This window comes from Mesoplodon mirus, assembly GCF_964341445.2.
Source record: "Mesoplodon mirus genome assembly, chromosome: 6".
Classification (NCBI taxonomy): Eukaryota; Metazoa; Chordata; class Mammalia; order Artiodactyla; family Ziphiidae; genus Mesoplodon; species Mesoplodon mirus.
Window position 1 is genome coordinate 90,096,153 of NC_138982.1, and position 20,423 is coordinate 90,116,575.

Here is a 20,423-nt window from a genome sequence, read left to right on the forward strand (position 1 = left end):
ACATGCCTTGGAGCGGCTGGGCCCGTGAGCCATGGCCGCTGAGCCTGCGCGTCTGGAGCCTGTGCTCTGCAACCGGGAGAGGCCACAACAGTGAGAGGCCCGTGTACCACAAAAAAAAAGATGAGTTGGTTAATTTTTATTATTTAAGAAGATTCATTTTTATTAATCAAAATCTTTATTTAAAGCAAATAGTCATGAAATGTGATTTAGACATATTTAAATTTTTTAAAACTAAATGCATTTGTTAATTAACTTTCTGATTTTTGTTGTAGGACAAATGAATTCTGCAATTAAAATTTCAATCGTCTTTTTATATAAATCACACTTACAATGCTTCCTCTATATTTTCTAGTTTTGTGTTCTTTAAAGTGGAGAGAGATCTTAAAGGCGGTTGTGTTATGGTCTTACAGAATCACTCTAAATGCTGTGATTCTGCTCTCACTCCTGCCCCCCAATCTTTCAAGTTATCTGGGTCACACCTAGTTCCACAGTGATCATTTAAAGATTTATCTTTATTAAGTCTTTTGAAAACAATCAACTTAATTTTCATCAGTCCAACCTTTTTCTCTACTGTTATTTCAGCATTTTATATCATAGCTGATTAAATTTATTTTTAGTAACATATGAAGCTAGTATAAACGGGTTTTGAAAGAGACACAGATACTGGTTTGCATTTAACTTAGTAGAAGTACATATCACAGCACCCTGTTGGTGTTCAGTATGCTGTGGATCTCAGAAAGAGGATATTATAGAGGGAATGAAGAATGACACTTAGTACATAAACTTTTACTTATATTTGGCAAGTAAATGAAGTGGAGGTAGGTTAGAAGGCTTTCTAATAAATACAGACATATGTAATTATCAATACCATTTTTATTGCTGTATGAAGATTCATCAAAATTAGAGTAAAATAATATTAGCACTCAAGAACCCAGCTGCCCAGAGGCTCCAGATTATTCAAACGTGAACACAAAAATACTCTGTTAATACAAAAGTCATTAATTCCACGAGGGTCAAGTGAATATTAATTGTCACAGGCTCTTATTTCAAGCACAGGTAGACACAGGTTTGAATCAGGTTCTCTGGCTCTGTGGTTTTAGATGTTACACAATCATTCCAAAACTCCATTTGCTCCTCTCTAAAATGGGGTAATACAGCTGCCCCCCAGGATTGCTGTGGCGGTGAATGAGATAACCTGAGAATGCCTGCCATGTATTAGTTGCTCCTGTTTGGCCTTCTATGTCATGGTGAAATTATCTTTAGTAATCGATTTGTAAGATGGGGGCTATAGCCACCTGTAATTCTAATTCTTCCATACTTTGATGTATTGCTATTTGCTGGGTGTGAATGGAAAGCTATTTATGGGTATCATTATGAATCTTATTTTAAGAATTGAGATACAGTCCCTAGATTTAGTACCAACAAACCCTCAATACTATACCTACTTAGTTCCCAACTTTTCAATGATCATTAATGCATCTTCCTAATAATAAAACAATCATAAAATTCAAGGAAAAAATTTACCTATCATTTCCCTATCCTAATACATTTACTCTTTCTATGTTCTCTGTTCTGTTGGGCTCCACATTCTCTTACAAAATGGTAATTGTAATTTTTAAAAAATCAAACGTCATTTTCTCCCCGCTTCTCATCACATCATGGGACCATTTTCGTGGTATATGCAGTTAGAAAATCTATAGATGAGCTGAGTGTTATTCCTGTTGCTACTGTCAGTCAGTAAGATGTTTCCAACTCCCATCCTCCAGGCCTCCTCCATTGCTCTTCCTGCTGGGTTTAGAGCACATGCTTCCAGAAGGAATTTCTGTGTGAGATGCAGAGTGGAGCTGGTACCAACAGAAAAGCTTGCTCCCACTGACTCTGAATTGAAGCCTCCAACAGATCATTTGCTTCCTCTTAAGAACAGAGCATCCAAGTTGGTGTTGAGCAGAAGTCGTTTCAGAAACTGTGAGGCAAGGTAAAGCCTCTTTGCTCACCAAATGGCATACAGCGAGAACACAGAAACCATAGTGGAGGTATTCTAGAACTGGGAAAATCGGCACTTTTCAGAGCGGTAGAAAAGATGATGTAGGTGAAGTGAAAAAGAATTGGGAAGTCAAGGAAGAAGAGGGGATAGGGATTAAAATATATAACTGAAAGGTAACAGAATCTCAAAACCAGTTGTGAGTCCTTGCTCTTTATTGGTGTATGGTAATTTTGCTGCCAACTGAAGCTCCAAATGGAGGCTAAGAGTCCCAGGTCACACCTGTTGCATGGAGTGTGGTTCATGATTTATGTCTGTGTGACCTCTGAGGGCATGCTGCAGAGACATAGTTCTGTAGAAATGGGACATAAATATACTCCACCTCTTTGACACACACATGCCACCCCAAAATCTTTTGTGTGTGAGCTTCAGACATTTGTGTTGGCACCTGTTAGGCCAGCTGCAATGTCTTTACAATAATGTCTTTGCTAATAAAAGATGAACAAAATTGATCCCCAACTCAGCTGTTTCACAATTTAAGTTTTACTATATTATTATTTATCCCTATTTTTTCATGTATTAAAAATATGTTTTGAGCATCAACTATGTGCTGGTCTCCATTCTTGGGAAAACTGTAGGGAACAGGGCAGGTATGACCTTATGGAGCTCAGCTTGTAGTTGGGAGAAATAGGCAATAAAAGTTTAAAAAAATTAATATATAGTATGTCTAGAGGCTAGGGAGTGCCAAGGTGGAAAGAAGATGCCCTTTTGTATAGCAGAGTCAGGAAGAGCCCTACCTGATCATATGACATTTGAGTAGGTATTCGAAAGAAGTGAGAGAACAAGCCGTGGGAATAGCTCTGGAAAGAGCAATTCAGGTTGAAGCCTCAGTGAGGGCCAAGGCCCTGAGCCAGGTGTGTGCTTTGTGTGTGTGATGAACAGTAAGGAAGCCAACATGGCTAGGAAAAAGAAAAAGCGTGGAAGAGAAGGGTAGGAGATGAAGTTAGAGAAGCAACAGATAATCTACAGTCTTATAGACCAATGTAAGGAATTTGAATTATTTTATTTTATTTTATTTTTAGGCTTTAGATTATTTTCTGGGTGAGATAAGAAGCCCCTGAAGGTTCTGGCAAAGTGATAAGAGCTGACTTACATGTTCACAGGTCAAACTGCATGTTGAGAATAGAAGTTGAATTGTGCTAGTGTGACCTGCATGTATGGAAGCGAGAGAGACAGGCATCCAGGAGTCTTTTCCAATGTTTGAGAAGAAGTGAACATTAAATTGCTGAAAGGAGACAATTTCCAGTCCTTATAATAATATGAATGGTGCATTTTTCCATAATGAAAGGCAAGTGTGCTCTAGAAATTAGCCTTGAAAAGTGTGTTCTTTATACAGACTTTCTTTCAATTTTGACATGTGATTTCCTTACTTCAGTGATATTGAACTCGAAAATTCATAAAAGATTTTGCAAGAGCCTTCTAGGATTAGCTATTCTCTGTCTAGCATAAATTTGTGAGAAAACGTAGGTAATGACCTAACGGTAAGGTTTATAGCTAACATCTTTTCTTGATTCACTCCAATGAATCATTTATTTCTTCACCTTGCCTCAGTTGCCCAATTTCTCAAAAGTAAATAAAAACTCTGTTCTGACCCACCTTGTAAAAGTCTCAAAAGCTTTCTTAATCCTTGAGCATGCATTATTTTGAAAACACTAAACCTCTAAAAATTTTCAGCTTTCAGAAGTTATTATGTAAATGGCTATAGATGGTTAGAAAAACAAAGAAATACCCAACAAATGGGCTCTTGCTACTGTGGCAGAATAATTAAGATATAAGGGGGAGGGCTTCCATGGTGGCGCAGTGGTTGAGAGTCCGCCTGCTGATGCAGGGGAAACGGGTTCGTGCCCCGGTCCGGGAAGATCCCGCATGCCACGGAGCGGCTGGGCCCGTGAGCCATGGCCGCTGAGCCTGTGCGTCCGGAGCCTGTGCGTACTCCGCAACGGGAGAGGCCACAACAGTGAGAGGCCCGCGTACCGCAAAAAAAAAAAAAAAAAAAAAAAAAAAAGATATAAGGGGGAAAAGTTTTATGAATTATCCCATGCAAGATATGCAATATGCTAGGGAGTCACTAAAATAAACATGTCTTCTCATGAATACTGGGTATTTTCCAAAGTGACCGAAGAATATGCTAGATATTCAGCTTTTGACCAAATTTTGACAATGATGCCTGCAATATGAGGCATTAAGTTGAAATACAATAAGGAGCCATAGTCCAGTACAGCACATTGTAGAGAACCTGTTCAGAAACCATTTATATTTATACATGCACACATACACACATATAATTATACACAGATAATTTCACATGGAAGACTGCAAAAAGCTTTAGACTGCTGCCATAAATCCAGCAGAAATCTTCTTCACTTACTCTTGTTTCAGATACTCAGAGACCCAACAAGAAGCCAATTCCCCAGTCAAATGGAAGGCATATTCAGTAAGTTCCCACTGAAATTATATAAGAAATATGTCTGCTGTTCAAAAGTAAATTTGAATGTGGTTTTAATTGTAACTAAGGATGGTCCTATTCTCTAAGCTTCCTTAGCCTGGATCCAGCACCATGCTGAGTGAAGGGTAAAGTTTGAGAAGCATCTATATTCACAGACCATCACTGGAAGTTTCTGTGTTTACTGTCTGGCAGCGATAACGCCTGATGCCATGTTGGATGAGGCAACCACAGCCACTGCACTGAGGGTTTTCTTGTAAATCTAGGTCTTGTTGCCTGGACCTGGGAAAGGAGAGCTTAAGAGATAAGCCTGTGTATGTGATGTTGGTATTTTTCCCAGAACTCATGGGAAGAGAGTGTGGTGCTCCACCTCATCCAGGATGAGTTCAACAAGAAGTAGTGAGAGGTAAGGGACTACAGCATGGGAAGAAATGAGAGAGACTGAAAAGGGACACCATGTATTTGAGAAAGTGGCCAACGGTGCTACAAACCACTTCAGTCCCTTTCTCTCTTCCCTAACTCTCCATTCCTTGTTTCTATCACTAAAATAGTATTTCCTGTACCTTTACCTATTTACCTATGTACCTGTACCTTTTACCTATTTCATTGTTTTTTTTTTTTCTGTTAGTTTGTTCCTATCAACCTTCCAACTAATCTAATCCAACCAGTCTAATAAACCTACACATGGTAATATGATAAAGCATTTTATGTGGTTTATGCATATTAGGTTCTCTCAGATAACATTTATATAAATATAAATTCAACCTCTTTGACTAAATTTTAACCAAGGAAATGATTCAAAGTTGAAACCCCATAGTAAAATGATTAGGAGATCACACTCTTGTAAGTTATTATTTTGGTTGCAGGCTGCCCTGATCAACCACAGAATACTTCTTGAAAGATCTAAATGAAAGATTTTTTAATGTTATAGCTCATAAGAATCGCCTGGAAAACTACCCAAATATCCATTACACAACTATAAAACAATTAAAACAGAATACATTATTCGTACACTCAACAACTGGATGAGTCTAAAATATACAATGCTGAAGTCAATCAGCTTCAAAAAGATACCATTTATTCCATTTGTACAATGTTTAAAAAGAGAGACATAGTGGTCTTTTTCCCCTGGGTGTGTTATTACCTGAAAGGGGGCATGAAATATTCTTTGGTTAGAAAAACAAAGAAATACCCAACAAATGGAAATTTACTATACCTTGATTCTGAATGGAGGTTATGTGGGTATATTCTTATGTAAATATTCATCCAGACATACTTCAGATTTCTGTACTTTACTGTTATACTGAAACTAACACATTGTAAATCAACTATACTCCAATAAAAATTTTAAAAATGTATTATAATAAAATTTCATCTCATAAAGAGAAGCAATTTCCAAAAAAAAAAAAAAAAAGCACGCTTGGAATACTTACTAAAATAGAGATTCCTGCGCTCTGTCCTAGGTATTTTGATTTAGCAGTCTGGCAGTCGTGGAATCTATATATATTTTTAATTCCTTTGGGGCATTATGATATTAATAGTCTATGGACCATATTTTCAAAAAACACTGGGCTAAAAGAATGACTATACCTCCAGTGAGAACTCAAGGCCAGTCTGGGTTATTGAGTCCTCTTAATTTGACATTTTGTGTTGATTTATGAGCTTACGCAATTTCAACTGAATTCTTTCTTATTGTGAATCAAACCATATTTCTATTAGTAGATTTTTTTTTCATTCAAGTCAGCAAGATGAAACAATTTGAGGATGGTATGGAATTCTTTAGGCTATCTTCTGACATCTACCAAAAACCAGATTATGCAGCCCTATAATCTGTCCATCTTCCACCCTCAACCCCACCTGCTATTCCCATAACCCGTTAAGCATCAAGTTTTGAGCTCAAATTCAAGGCATATCGTATAATGAGGGGCTTTTAGACTATTTAAAACAAATGGCTTTCATTTATTAACTGTAAACACTTCTGTGTTTCAATATGCAGCTAAATTCCAAAGCTTTTCAAATAACTTCCTTTTGTTTAGAAATTGTATATCTACTTTTTTCCTTCACAGTTCTCCCAATAATTCTCACAGGGATGCCATTGTTAAGTTAAGCAAGAATTCGAAAGTTAACTACAGTTATTGCAAAATTTGTATTGAAGTCTACACAGCACATACATTTAATTTTCTTCATTTTCAATTTGCTTACAGGTAATTCAACTCAAGATAATATAATCACTCTGCCGAATTCATTTGCTGAATGTTGAAGATTTTCAAGGATGGTTGTTGTGCTAAAAAGAAATCTGAATTTACAGATATTATGGCTAAGTTTATTCTGTTAAATCTTCTTTAATCTGTTGAATTAAATAAATGGTGTAGGTAAAGAATTCTTTCAAAATATATAACCTGTTTGTATAACTTTTCTAAAACTACCTTGACTTAAATGGAAATACATTAAACTAAAAATATAATGCAAACACTTTGTTGAGAATATAGAATATACTGATAAATTTAATGGCCTTATTTTTCACAAAAATTTTAAAGAAGAGAAAGCGAGAGGTAAAGAAAGAGAAAGGAGAGAGCAAGCACAAGTAATAAAGATCTTAAATGTATTAAATTTAGTGTTGAGAATGTTTATTTTAATAAACATATTTAGCAGAATAAGAATAAAGTACTGGCTAATTTAAAAGTGAAGACTGATATTCAGTCTTTCTGTCAAATCAACCCAAGTTAAAGGTCTAGTTTCACTACTTCAGTAACTATGAACCTTTTGTCAAGTTACTTAGTTTCCTGAAATAATGATACTTATGAAGTCTGCTGTAAGTATTAAGTCAGATAATACTTGAAAAATACTAAACACAGTGCCTGGTGCATAGTAATTATTTTAATAAAACAATGTTACTTGCTGACATGTGATCATGATGACACATCCTAACAATGGTTGGTGTTGGATACTAGTTAAGACGAAGTATCCTTGTTTAGAGTCAAAAGAAAAACACAATTCAAGATAATGCTCCTAAATGCACTATTTCAGCTCTGAAACATTCCACAAATTCTAATTTGAATATAAGAGAAGATGTGTTTATTTCTGTTAAGACCTATTTTAAAACCATAGCAAACAAGGAATTTTGCCTTTCTTGGATTTAGCAGTGACCTAATATACTAGTACATACACAAGGTTCATAAATATATTGGATGTGCTGGATGACAATTTACTTTTTCACTAATAGACTTTAATAACTAAAGTCCAATAGCAAAATTGAACCAAACAAAAAATAATTTAACCAAACTAAGCCAGACTAGAGTAATTCAAACTAACTGAAACCAAACCAAAGAGAGTCTATTCACAGACGAAATAGCAGAAAATTGAACACAAGCACCATAAAATGTTTAACAAATTCTTAAAAGTACCTATATTATAATTTTGACTTTCACACTATTTCCAGTTGGAAAAGCATGGAGAACTAAAACTAATGGTATTCCCAAAAGAGATAATTCAAAGAAACCGTGTAAAAACATATATTTCATTAGCTTATTTCTCCCTTTAAAATTTTAGTATTAATTGCTCACTTCTGGAAAGCTACTTGAAATAATTAATAACAAGATAATGTATTTTATTTATCATCACATTACAATATGCTTATATTGCCTCATAAATGAGATGGAGAGATGGAAAATCAATCTCTCTCATCTGACTCTCCCCCTCCTACTCAGTATTTCTGATGATTCACATTATCAGTCAACAAGTTTAAGAAAGTTCTTCACATATGCCTAAAATTTAAAAATCCTATTTTCAGGAGCTAGACACTCTGATATTTATAAAATGCTTAAAAATGATAATTAGTGGTGACATAATTTTCTTTTAGTTAATGGGTTATGGAAGACTTTCTCCTTTTCACCAGGCTCTTTTGTTTCAGAAAGTAACCCTGTTGCACCAGTTATCACCAGGATTAACCTGGTTGAGTTATGGTTAAGTGTAAGCACCCTTTTTTTTTCTCACTTTTCCAAATGTATCCCTCCCAAAGCCATGTGATTGCTCAAACATTCCCATTTTAAAAAGATGTTTCCTTAAATAGAAAATGGATGGAAAATATTTATTACAGCACCTGGTACTATATTACATCAGCTTAACAGATGCTGCAGTAGGCACAATGATGTTAAATAAACTTCCAAAATTCAGATAATAAGTGGCAGGGCTAGGATACATGTCCAGGCAACTCCTAATCACTACATTTAATGAGTCAACTATTTTTACTCTAATTAACAGCATGGTTACTTTTAAATCAATAGGATTTTATTAGGTGAGCCCTAGGCTTATTTTAGGATGGGGCAGGGCAAAGCCATGGAAGACATGGCCATTTAGCTCAGGGCACATTCAGACATGTAAAATTGGTGACAGTTGCCAGCAGCCCTTCAGCAGATGTAGACCTTGGTTTTCCATTGATGGATCTTCCAAGTGAACGCAGAGGTGGATGCTCCTAAAGCCACGTGCTACTCTGAGTAACCCATCTGTTGCATCAGGTTACCAGTTCAAAACAGAGAGAAATGGGGATGCTTGTATTGGGCAAAATTTAGTGGGAAAAGGAAAATAGGATTCTACAAGTGTCAATGACTAAGACATTAGAAAATCCTAAAACTCTGGAAACATGCCCACTCTGCCAGCATGTGTGCTGATTCCACCTCTACAATTGTCTCCATGCTTTATCACTCTGGGAAATAAAAAAAAACTATGATTTAAAGCTTTTATTTTAAAGACCATGTGTGTAAACGTTTAGTTATGTCTTACTATGTGACAAATGCCATACCAATTGTCTACAACCAGCTAATGACACTTGGAAACTTACTGAATGTTATGTTGCAAGAGAAGCAGGAAATATGCACATTTCTACCTGCAAGTAATAGAAAGAAGTTGGCTTCAATAATCAGCAAGTAGCACTGTGCTTGCTAGCAGCCTATGGAAAACTCTCCCCAAGGTAGGTTTTTGGGTCCTTCTCTTTCCCTTGGTTTCTCCTTCATACCATTCTATACCATAAAAGCAAAACAAACAAATAAAAAGCAAAAACAAAAAAGCCCCAGAAAACTTTAGTGACTGTCCCTCCTCCTGCCCTCTCAATTTATAGATGAAGAAAATGACACATATAAACGCCCCCTGCACCCCCGTGCCAAAAAAAAAGTTAAGTCACCAGAGTGAAGTCAGACAGAAAAAAAAAATTAAAACAAAAGAAAATTAAGTGTAGGCTATTGATTATCTTAGGGAAAGTAGCACAATGTAGTCATTAGAATCTAAAGCAAAGCCAGTAAATCACAGAACTATAGAGCTTAAAATCTTAAAATTGTCTCAGATGTATCATCCAAAGTCACCCACTGCAGATCTCATGGCTAGCTCAGTGGGAAAGCCAGAAGCAAAGTCTGGTCTGATGGTCTTCCTTCAGCTTTCCAAATTCCAGACCATCTCAAATGTCTCCTGCTTCTCACCTTGACACCAACCTGCTGCTTTTCACACTGGTAATACAGAACATTACAAAACCCATTCCACTTCTTATGAGGGTAGCCTATGTAACAGGAATTGGGGAAATTTAGGACAACAGAGCAAGACAAACAAGATCTCAAAGAACTAATATTTACATGGGCAATCCAACAATAAACATATAAACAAATAAATAAGCACATTTATTGAAAAATTGAAAAAAATTGAAAATTGTTATTACCACAGAGATAATAATTGGACAGTGAGATGGAGGTGAAATTGGTGAAGCCACTTTGGCCAAGGTGGTCAGGGAAGAGCTCTCTGTGGCTGTGATGTTTGAGCTGAGATAAGAGAATGGGAATGAAACGAATGCCAAGAGCTCAGGGAGAAACCCTTAGGGCAGAGAGATGGTCTGCTGTTATGTTTATGAATAGAGCAAAGGAGAGCTTTCTGGGGGTGAAGAGGCAAATGCAAGGGCCAGGGCAGGAAAGTTCAGGTACCCTCCAGAAATAGTAAGACGGTAACATGCATTGGAGAGAAGGACGATTCCTAGGGCTAAAAGGTAGGCGGAGGTCAGGTGAGGACCAGCCCTAAATGTTCTGAGAAGGCATGAAATGTATGGAGCCATTGTGGGCTTTTAAATATTTTCTTTGTTGATTTTGAAGTGGATTTTATTCAGCTGATTCAGATTTTAAAGGTGTCAGGGAGACTCATCTTTTTAAAAGATTTTCCTCAGGGAAATCTTTTCCAAAAGAAAAATAATCAGACTTCACTTGTCATTATTAAGTTTGAAATAAACAAACTTAACTAGTTCATATTATAAATAAAGTGTGAAATATGGTCTTTTGACTGATTTTTAATTTGTAATCTAATTTTAAAATCTTCTAGGTTTTTTTTTTTTTTTTTTTTTTTTTGCGGTACGCGGGCCTCTCACTGTTGTGGCCTCTCCCGTTGCAGAGCACAGGCTCTGGATGTGCAGGCCCAGCGGCCATGGCTCACGGGCCCAGCCGCTCCGCGGCACGTGGGATCTTCCCGGACCGGGGCACGAACCCGTGTCCCCTGCATTGGCAGGCGGACTCTCAACCACTGCGCCACCAGGGAAGCCCTGTATGTGCCTTTTTTGTTGGGTTTTCTTTTTACATAAAAATAAAATATATAGGACATAAATAAATCATTGCAATTTTTTCCCTTTAGGGATTTTTCTTTAATGACCAGTACCATAGCTTTAAATAAGAGATTTTCAACTCTAATATCCTCATTTAATTGACTGAAGAAGTGGAGTTGCAGAGGAGCTGAGTGGCTTGGACAACTGGTAACAAGCAAAGCACAGTTTTCCTGACTTCCCGTCTGATGTTTTTCTATCATCTTAAACTGTATCCCCTAATCTATCTGTTACTGACCTTATATTTTATGGCCTGTTCTGAGAATGACTCTATAATGGAATTTCTAAGAGTTAAAAAGTTTATGTTGAATGTGGGGGACATGGTTTTGTTCTTCACGTGTGCTCTCAGGAGAACCTGATGTGGGTGACAACCCTGGCGGCCATACCTCAATATTAACCCCAAAGCACTCATCAAGGCTACCCAGGCTGTTTCCAGCCAATGACAGAGCACAGTAGGGGATTTTAGAGCTGGACCATTACCACTGCATGTGACACGACTGTAAGGGGTCAAAACATTGACCAGAACCATGCTACGATCTGAGGCTCTTTCTATCCAATCCTTCCTTCCCCTCTTCTCTCACAGGCGTCAGGTGTGCATCAAAGTCAGGATGTTCCCCCTTCCCACTCTTACTCTCTCCCCCTTAATCCTTCACAAGTGTTTCCCCGATAAATTGTTTGCACATCTAAATCCAGGTTTTGCATCTGCTTCTTGGAGTACCCTGACAGATGCAGATGGTACTTGTAGTAGTCTAAGGAAAGAAATGGTAAGATGGGATGTAGAAATTTCTCACTCACCATCCAAGTAGTAAGGAGGACCACTTTTTTTTTTTTTTTTTTTTTTGCGGTACGCGGGCCTCTCACTGTTGTGGCCTCTCCCTTTGCGGAGCACAGGCTCCAGACGTGCAGGCTCAGCGGCCATGGCTCACGTGCCCAGCTGCTCCTCAGCATGTGGGATCTTCCCGGACCGGGGCACGAACCCATGTCCCCTGCATTGGCAGGCAAACTCCCAACCACTGCGCCACAATGGAAGCCCAGAAGGACCACATTTTGAGTGCAAAATGGGGTGTGGTTAGTTCTTAACATGAGGCAATGATCTGGTTGCTGAAGATTTCATCACTGTGATTAGAAAAAATGTCCTAGTAGAGGAGAACACTCTTGCCAGCTAATTCTTGCAGCTTCTTCACGGCATAATCTCTTCGTAGGGTCTGTATGTTCCCAATTATGCTGAGATTTAACCCTAGGTATTGGCCTGGTTTTGAGAAAAATAAACAGAACAGTTCCCATAGCAGAAACCTGTTGCCTTGAGAGAGGGAGAGAGGTTGCTAATTGTCTTCTCACATTCCAGCTCATAGTACCAAGTGGTGAGACATCTCTGAAAGCTTTGAAAGTTTATAGGGGCCCGCAGAGCCAAAAACCTCAGTGCACACACCCAGACAACAAGCCTTGGCATAACAATCCTGCCTTAGCTAAGCATTTACTAAGTTCTGTGACCCCAACGATCACATCTGAGGTTTCTCATCAACTGTCGCCCTCTTCCACTACAGGAAATAAGGACATTTTTGTCACCTAAAGAAGCCCTTAGCTCTCATGGTCAGCCTTTGATTCTTGTTAACAGCCCTCAGTTTTTCATTATCCCTCTGCCTGGCATCAGTAAAACTTAGTAATAAACAGCCATGCTCACTGTCCTTGTAGACACTGCTTCCCCATAAGGGTACAAGAATATACCACAACAAGGTATACATTTTGGCATACGGATTATTTTGAACTAAAGGCCACTGAGAACCAGCAGATTCAGGAAAAGCTCTACAAACAGGACACGTGTTTTCCTTTTATAAAAGAAATTTATATTAATAAGGGAAATTTCCATTTGTAAAGGTATCTCCCTCTTCAGTACCAGGAAGAGGAGGATTCTTAACAACTCTTATCAATGGAGAAGGTACCAGCTTAAAGTAACAAATGTTGCTAAACAGAACAACTCTTGTTTACCATACTTTTCCCAGTCACCTTACCATAGCTGGCTTCACTTGCCCAGAACCCCAAAATTCCTTTTTTTCTCTTTAGCCTAAGATAGTATATAAGCCCAAGTTGTAACCACCCCTTGAGTTACTCATCACTGGGTACTTCCATGTGTATACCTAGGCACATGTTAATAAACTTCTGTTTGTTTTTCTCTTGTTAAGATGTCTTTTGTGTCACTTGGTATATGGGTCTGATCACAATTTTTAGGTGTGCAGTGTGTTGCCTTCCTACAGAAGCCATGGTGATATCCCTTGGATTTGATTTTGACAGCACTTGATCAGGTGCCTTGAACATAAGACTGAACTAATAAAGATTCATTGATTTAGGGGACTGGTTTTGGGGACATAGGATTTAATAACCTTGCAGGAATCACAGGGGATTGGGTGACAGGGTACTGTGGTAGCTCTTCAGAGCCTAAAGAAAGCATGGCTCATGCTGAGAGAAGTGGAAAAGCCTGGGTTTCCCTGGCATACAGAAGAAGAAAGAATAAAAAGCTTGAGGAAAGTGGTCATGCTGATTTGAATATATTCCGTGAGACCAGAAAACCCATGTCAACTAAGAAAAACACACACACACACAACATGAGAGCTGTGATTTCTGTTTTATTTGGGGCTTACTGACTGAGTACTATGGCCTGGGAGACAGCCCCCAATGAAAGAATCCCCACCCAGGCCCCTGAGTTCAGAAGGAAGAAATACAATTCGTAACAGAATTATATGACTTTTGAGAACCAGCTTCCGGCCTTTAACTGGGTCCTTGTAGAGATGGGACACATAACCATGTGAAGTGATTGTGCTTCTAGAATGTCCATCAGAAAGCCTATCATCTTAAGCTGGCCTTGCTATATCATAAAGACACACAGCCATACCAGCAGTCCATCTTAAGATGGAAATGGTACATCTTCCATTGCACTCAGGACTAGAGGGTACAAGTGAGCTGCACAACAGGTGGTATAGACCCTCACACTACCCATCATCAGAACACACCTACCTCTTCCCTATAGCTATATGGAAAAAGAGTTTCAGAAAACCAGCTGAAGGAGGTTAAAGGAAAGGAAAGAAATCCCTGCTTTGTTTAAGAATGCATTGTTAAGAATGCATTATGTGCACACAAGCCAAAAATGAGTTGTGTCTTCATTGCAGTAATTTTTTTAAAGATTTTTTTGATGTGGACCATTTTTAAAGTCTTCATTGAATTTGTTACAATATTGCTTCTGTTTTATGTTTTGGTTTCTTGGCCACGAGGCTTGTGGGATCTTAGCTCCCCGACCAGGGATTGAACCCACACCCCCTGCATTGGAAGGCAAAGTCTTAACCACTAGACCACCAGGGAAGTCCCACTGAACCACCAGGGAAGTCCCCCTGATTGCAGTAATATTGAGGGATGGTGTTGAAAAAGAATAGAGCAGGGAGAATTTCCCCAATGAGCAAAGCTGAAAATGGCTCACAGGGTTCACCCCACTTTGGAAAAAAAATGGCCGGAGGTGAGAATATATATGGATTCCTGAACAGGGGTCAAAGACCTAGTTAACTCTTCAGGGGCCTGGAAGGCAAAAATTGGAAGACTGATGTTAAGGAGGTGTGGGAGAGTAATGTGGATGGATACACAGGAGTGCACACAAAGTGTGAACATTTTAGTACACATATAACACCCACCAAAAGCACCCACCATGGAAGAGGCACTGAAAAACCGAGTAGACAAATGACTTGACCAGTTGACATCAATCAGTCCTTGTCAGTGGCCTTCTCCCGCCTTCCTTCTAAAGAGGAAATAGTGATTCTGATGGGTGAGTTTGGGAGAAAGATCAGTCTGCCTGAAGAAAACATGTATAACTCTCCTGCTCTGGACCAGGCAGTAAGTTTTCCAGTATCAAATGATTTTGTGGGGTGAGGCAATGGGGAAGTGGAGTGCTCTGAGATACCAACGACTGTGATTGAAAATAAATGGCTAATTTAGGAGGAAGCTCTTAGCAGGCCCATTTGGCTAATGAGCCTAAAGACACACACTTCAACAACTCTATCAGTAAAGAAACAATAGTTTATTTCCATCTGCCTGACCCTTATGCCCATCTCGCCTTTGGTTCCTAACGTGGGGTCTTATCATTAGCCCCTCAAATCCACATAACTCACAAAATGGAAAGTAAAGATTTATATTTTCTTCAAAAAGATGATTTTGTATCAGAAGAGTAATTTATGAGAAAAAGCAGCTGATAATTCATTTTGTTTCTTTCATTATTATCTTGTAGGTGGTTGGGTGTATCTTTCCTTTCCTTTCCCTATTTAAAATTTTATTTTTAATAAGATGGGGATTTAAATTATGCAAAAATCATAGTCTATATCTATATTTATTAAATTTTAAATGTCAGGACATTGGGCTCTAACAATCTGTTTAAAGCAAGGAAAATCCAGGGTATGCACTTAGTTGGCAGTAAAACTAAAGAGAAGCCTCCCACATTCCCCAGACCAGACAGAGTCACATGTACTGTGCCAGGTAGGACTCAGGCTGGGTGGGGAAGCTGCTTTCCCAGCCACTATGAGCATTTATATGATACTTGGTCATGTCCTGCCCTTAAGGAAAATTTGTACTTAAAGTCAGCTGCCATATGTTATTCACACGGATTTATTCATATCACAAATGGAGAACCTTCTAGAAATCATCTCATTTCAAACCTGATTTTCTTAAAATCAGTGAACTATATATTTTTTCACCAGGAAGATCAAACATAAAGCAAACCAAAGAGGAGCTATTCTGTTTAAAATCTGGGGGTACCACTACTGCACACTGTCTACCCTAAGGCAACTCCATGAAAGTCACAGACTTCAGGGTGTGGCGGAGATGGGGCACTGATAGAGCATTCCCTCCTCACTCTAAGGGTGAGGAAATTCAGAGCTGTCTTGTGTATACCACAGTGTTGAGTGTTAAACAATATTGTTAAATAGATTAATGTAACTATTGTTTAATTTAGTGCTCCTGAGTTTATAATGGCATATCTCACCTTTGAAAATGGCATAAAGAGCATAAATTTAGAGGCCAACAGATCAAGGTCCAAGTGTGTTAGCTCCTCTTTAGTCTTTTCATTTGTAAAATAACAGTATAGACCCTACCTCCTAATGCTTGTCCTGAGAATTAAATTAGAAGATATATAATACCACCTATTGTTGCAGGGTCATATTAAAAACTTGAAAACTGTTAACTTCCTTCTCCCAATTAGTTTTAATTTTGCCTCACATAATGTCATAGTAGACCTGGATTGGAGCACAGGAAAATCTAGAAGTTGATCAATGTAGATGAAAGGCCTTGGACCACCCAGATCCTCATTTTCCTGTTTGTCAGTTTATTTATTTATTAGAAGGACAGTGGCATGACATCAAACACATTATAACAGCTGCTCTATTAATAAAAAGTTGGTGGCTGATAACCATTTGTCTGGATGGCAAAATACTGATTTTCCTATTTCATATATAGTCTTACAATGGGAACTACAGAAAAAATGGAGCTGTGGCCTTGAAGAAAAATGTGAAACATGTCTATACATACTCTTGAATGAACATTTTAATGGATATTAATTTCATTTTAAAAGTATATATTGAAAGTCTTTCTCTTATTTGCCAATGAAAGAAATAAGATAAAATGAAACAAAACTCTAAAGTGCCTGATCCACCCTGACACTTTCGGAAAGGCTTTTGGAAGTCACTAACACTTCTCCTTGCATATCCTATCGATGCTGCACAAGCACCATGATTATTTTATTTACTTTGAAAATGTTTTCATTAATAAAAAGGAGCCAATTTATCTATGTCAAAAATGTCAACATGAGCCAATACAAGAAATTGATTTAACTTTGTTACTCCTAAGTGCTTTTAAACACTTAATAAGAAATATATAGACTAAATACAATTAACACACAGTACATTAACTCTTAACCTTGAAAACACTTAATGGTTTACTGGCATAGTGTGAAAATACCTCCAACTATGAAAAAAATGGTTGCTATTTCAAATTTTTTATTTTGTGTAGAAGGTAAAAAAAATTAAAAGCAAACATTTTTTCAAGAATGTGAAACATAATATTTCAATGGTCAAATAACTATGTTCTATATTTTTAATATTACAATGTTCACTTTTCATACTGTCTCCATCTTTTTCTTTTCCTTATTGTCTTGCATTAGTTTGCTGAGGTTGTCATAAAAAAAATACTACAGACTGGGTGGTTTAAACAACAGAAGTTAATTTTCTCATAGTTCTGGTGACTGGAAGTCCAAGATCAAGGCCGGTTTGTTGGTTCTCCTGAGGTATCTCTCCTTGGATTGCTGATAGCTGACTTTTTACTGTATCCTCACATGGCCTTTTCTCTGTGCATGTGTATTCCTGGTGTCTTTTTCTCTTCTTATAAAAACTGCAGTCATATTAGATTAGGACCCCACTCTATTGGCCTCATTTTAATTTAATCATTTCTTTGAAGGCTCTATCTCCAAATGCAGTCACACGGATTAGGGCCTATACATATAACCTCATTGAGCCTCAACTATCGCTTTAAAGACACTATCGCCAAAAACAGTAACCTTCTGAGGTCCTAGGACTTCAACCTATGAATTTGCGGGCGGGTCACAATTCAGCCCATAACACTTCTCAATTCTCAAACTTACAAAGTTGCTAATTTAGTATTCTGAGTTCCACAACTGCTATAGGATTTAAACATTTTAGACTAACATCACAAAGACTTGTTTGTGCAACTAAGTGAGTAAACTTCTGTCTATGCCCAAGGGAAGTTTCTATCTATCCTGTGGAAATGTATCCATTTGCTCATGGTCTGAGGATGGACATTTATCTCCATGCCCATGTTCCTTTCTTTCTGGTTCTGCATCACACCATACCCTGTCAAACACCTATGGATAAGAATTTCCACATTGTCTTACTTCTCCAGAGACAACTTGTTAGTTCAGAGCTGGAACAGGGTACAATCTGTGTGTGTGTGTGTGTATGTGTGTGTACATAGGTACATGCATGTGTGTGTAGTGATGGGCGATTGACAAGCACACGAATACTTCTTTGCTCAAACTCAATCTCTCGCCACATTTTCTCATTGGTTTTCTCCTAAAGTCCTTTTGAAAGCTCTTTCTATGTTGTACTCTTTTTCTACAGGACACACAACCTCTGCAAGGATAACAGAGTCCCTGTTCCATCATGTTCTTGCAACTTCTACAACCATGGAGGTCAGCTAATGTTAATGCAGTTTCACTTTGTCTATTGCTTAGTCTTCTTAGGATACTGATATGGGTGACAGTGAGCTCTATTTCTTTTCTCTGCATGAGGATGTGTTAATAGAAACAGTTCGTTCTTAAAATATAGTTATTTCATCACCAGCAATGCTATAGCAATAAGTAGCTTTCAGCCTTTTTTGATCATGACCCACATTCAGATTCAGCCCCCAGATACCTATATATATGGAGTGCTCACTTTACTGGCAGTGGTTGTCTTGAATTCAGATTGATAGTCAACTCAGGAGGCACCAGTGAGGTTTCACTCAGCATTGTCTACTTATATGTAAGAAAGGATACCGAATGGGACCAAACACAATATGCACAGGAATGGCAAAGTGGCAGTCTTTGGGTCCCTAGGCCCAACTTCTATTATCATAATTATTCCATGCATGGGGCAGGCAAAGTTAAGAGAGATAAGGCTGAATGTGTACAGAAGAACTTAGGGAAGGCATCAGACCTGAAGTTTCTTAAGGTTTTTTTAACTAGCTTAGTCGCGTAGCCCCTCAGGTGCAGGTGACTAGCTAATCATGTGGACCCCTGAGGGGTGCATGACTAGTGACCATTCTCTGGAGCACTTGTATCTCAACAATGCCAGTTCTCATTAATCAGTCTTGACAGCAAGCTACAGGTGCTTGGTCTGGTACATGTCTCTTGACCACTTTCTAGTTATCTTAGATATAGTATCATATCCTCCTATAAATTCAAGGAGTTAATGTTATAAGGTAAATTGATGAATCCTCAAATCCTCAAGAGTTTCTGAGTCTAGGAAAAAAAAACCACCCACAATCTAGAATAAAAATTATGAAACAGTTACCTTTCTCTATATAAAACTGTAAGAAAATTTAATGAAGCAATATTTTTTACATGTGGGGTACTTTCATAGTTTCTGTTTCTCTATTTTATCTCATTTAAAACTTTTTGGTTGTAATTCACTTCATGAATTCACCCACTTCACTTTGGGTCTCATGAATATATTTTAACCTACTGTATGATTACTGGAGTCTTAATAATGTACCTCATTATTTTGAGCATCATTTTTTCCTAAAAATATCTAGTCAAGTCTGTATGGAGAATGCATATTCCTCCAATCAGCATGACTTTGATTCTATTCCTTGAGAGATACTAACCCTGGCTTAACTCTGCCAAATGTAGTTCCACTTCTTTCCGTGCCTGGTAACAAAGGCTCCCCACCCTAAGTGAATTCGACCCACACTGCACTGTGAATCTCAGGTTGCTACCCTCCCTGAAAGAAGCAGCGTTCACTACATTTTGCTTCACTTGGTAACTTCTTTATTTCTTTTTTTATTTATGTAAAAAGTTAATAAACAGAACTCCAATTAAATAGAGTTGGGAGACAGAAGGGGGAGCTCTCATGCCTTGTGACTATAGCAGAGCCCAACAGGAAGAAGAAAGACTCCTCTTCTTTCCCGGCAAAGACTCAGCCAATGAAAAGCCATGGACTCTGTTTACTACAGCCCTCCCAGCTTCCTTTTCCTCCCCATAAAAGTGCTAGCCTTCCCTTGCTGTGCGGGGGACTTGCATGTGGCTCCCCCTGGTTGCAGACCCTGAATTGCAATTCTCTGCTGATCGCAAATAAACCCATCTGTGCTGGAGAAATATCTGGCAGTCTATTTGTTTTGGGTCAACATTTAGAAATTATCACTGAAAACTAGAACAGAAAGGTAGTCCTTTACTAAAGTATTTAGTGACTGATTTAGTTAAAGAGGCACTGACTACTGCTTTCTCACTTTACGAATTACCAAGTTAGTGTCCATTACTGGAGAACTAGCTAATGAAATCCATTATGGCTACATTGCTCAATGTGTTTTGTAGAGAGTCACAGAATAGGAGTCAGTATATGTGTTTTTTTTGTTTTTGACAGACAACCACATTTTATCACAGAAAACAACCTAGCAAATTTGGGGCATAGCATTTTTTTTTAACATCTTTATTGGAGTATAATTGCTTTACAGTGGTGTGTTAGTTTCTGCTTTATAACAAAGTGAATCAGTTATACATATACACATATCCCCATATC

At 38.1% G+C, this 20,423-nt stretch overlaps 1 protein-coding gene across 17 annotated transcripts in view; it reads left to right on the forward strand.

Annotated features, from left to right (window-relative positions):
* Positions 1-20,423, forward strand: part of LOC309807013 (uncharacterized protein) — a 478,671-nt gene that overhangs the window by 401,614 nt on the left and 56,634 nt on the right. For 8 of the 17 annotated variants that reach the window (XR_014294468.1, XR_014294469.1, XR_014294470.1 and 5 more), the window contains 3 exons: positions 4,421-4,475; positions 4,825-4,890; positions 6,689-6,852. The exons of 1 other annotated variant lie outside the window; for it this stretch is intronic. The gene's annotated coding sequence lies outside the window, so the exon portion shown is untranslated. Of the gene's footprint in view, positions 1-1,766; positions 1,976-4,420; positions 4,476-4,574; positions 4,891-6,688; positions 6,853-20,423 lie in introns of those variants that run through there. 8 more of the 17 variants (XM_082626188.1, XM_082626187.1, XM_082626186.1 and 5 more) reach the window with 7 other exon arrangements.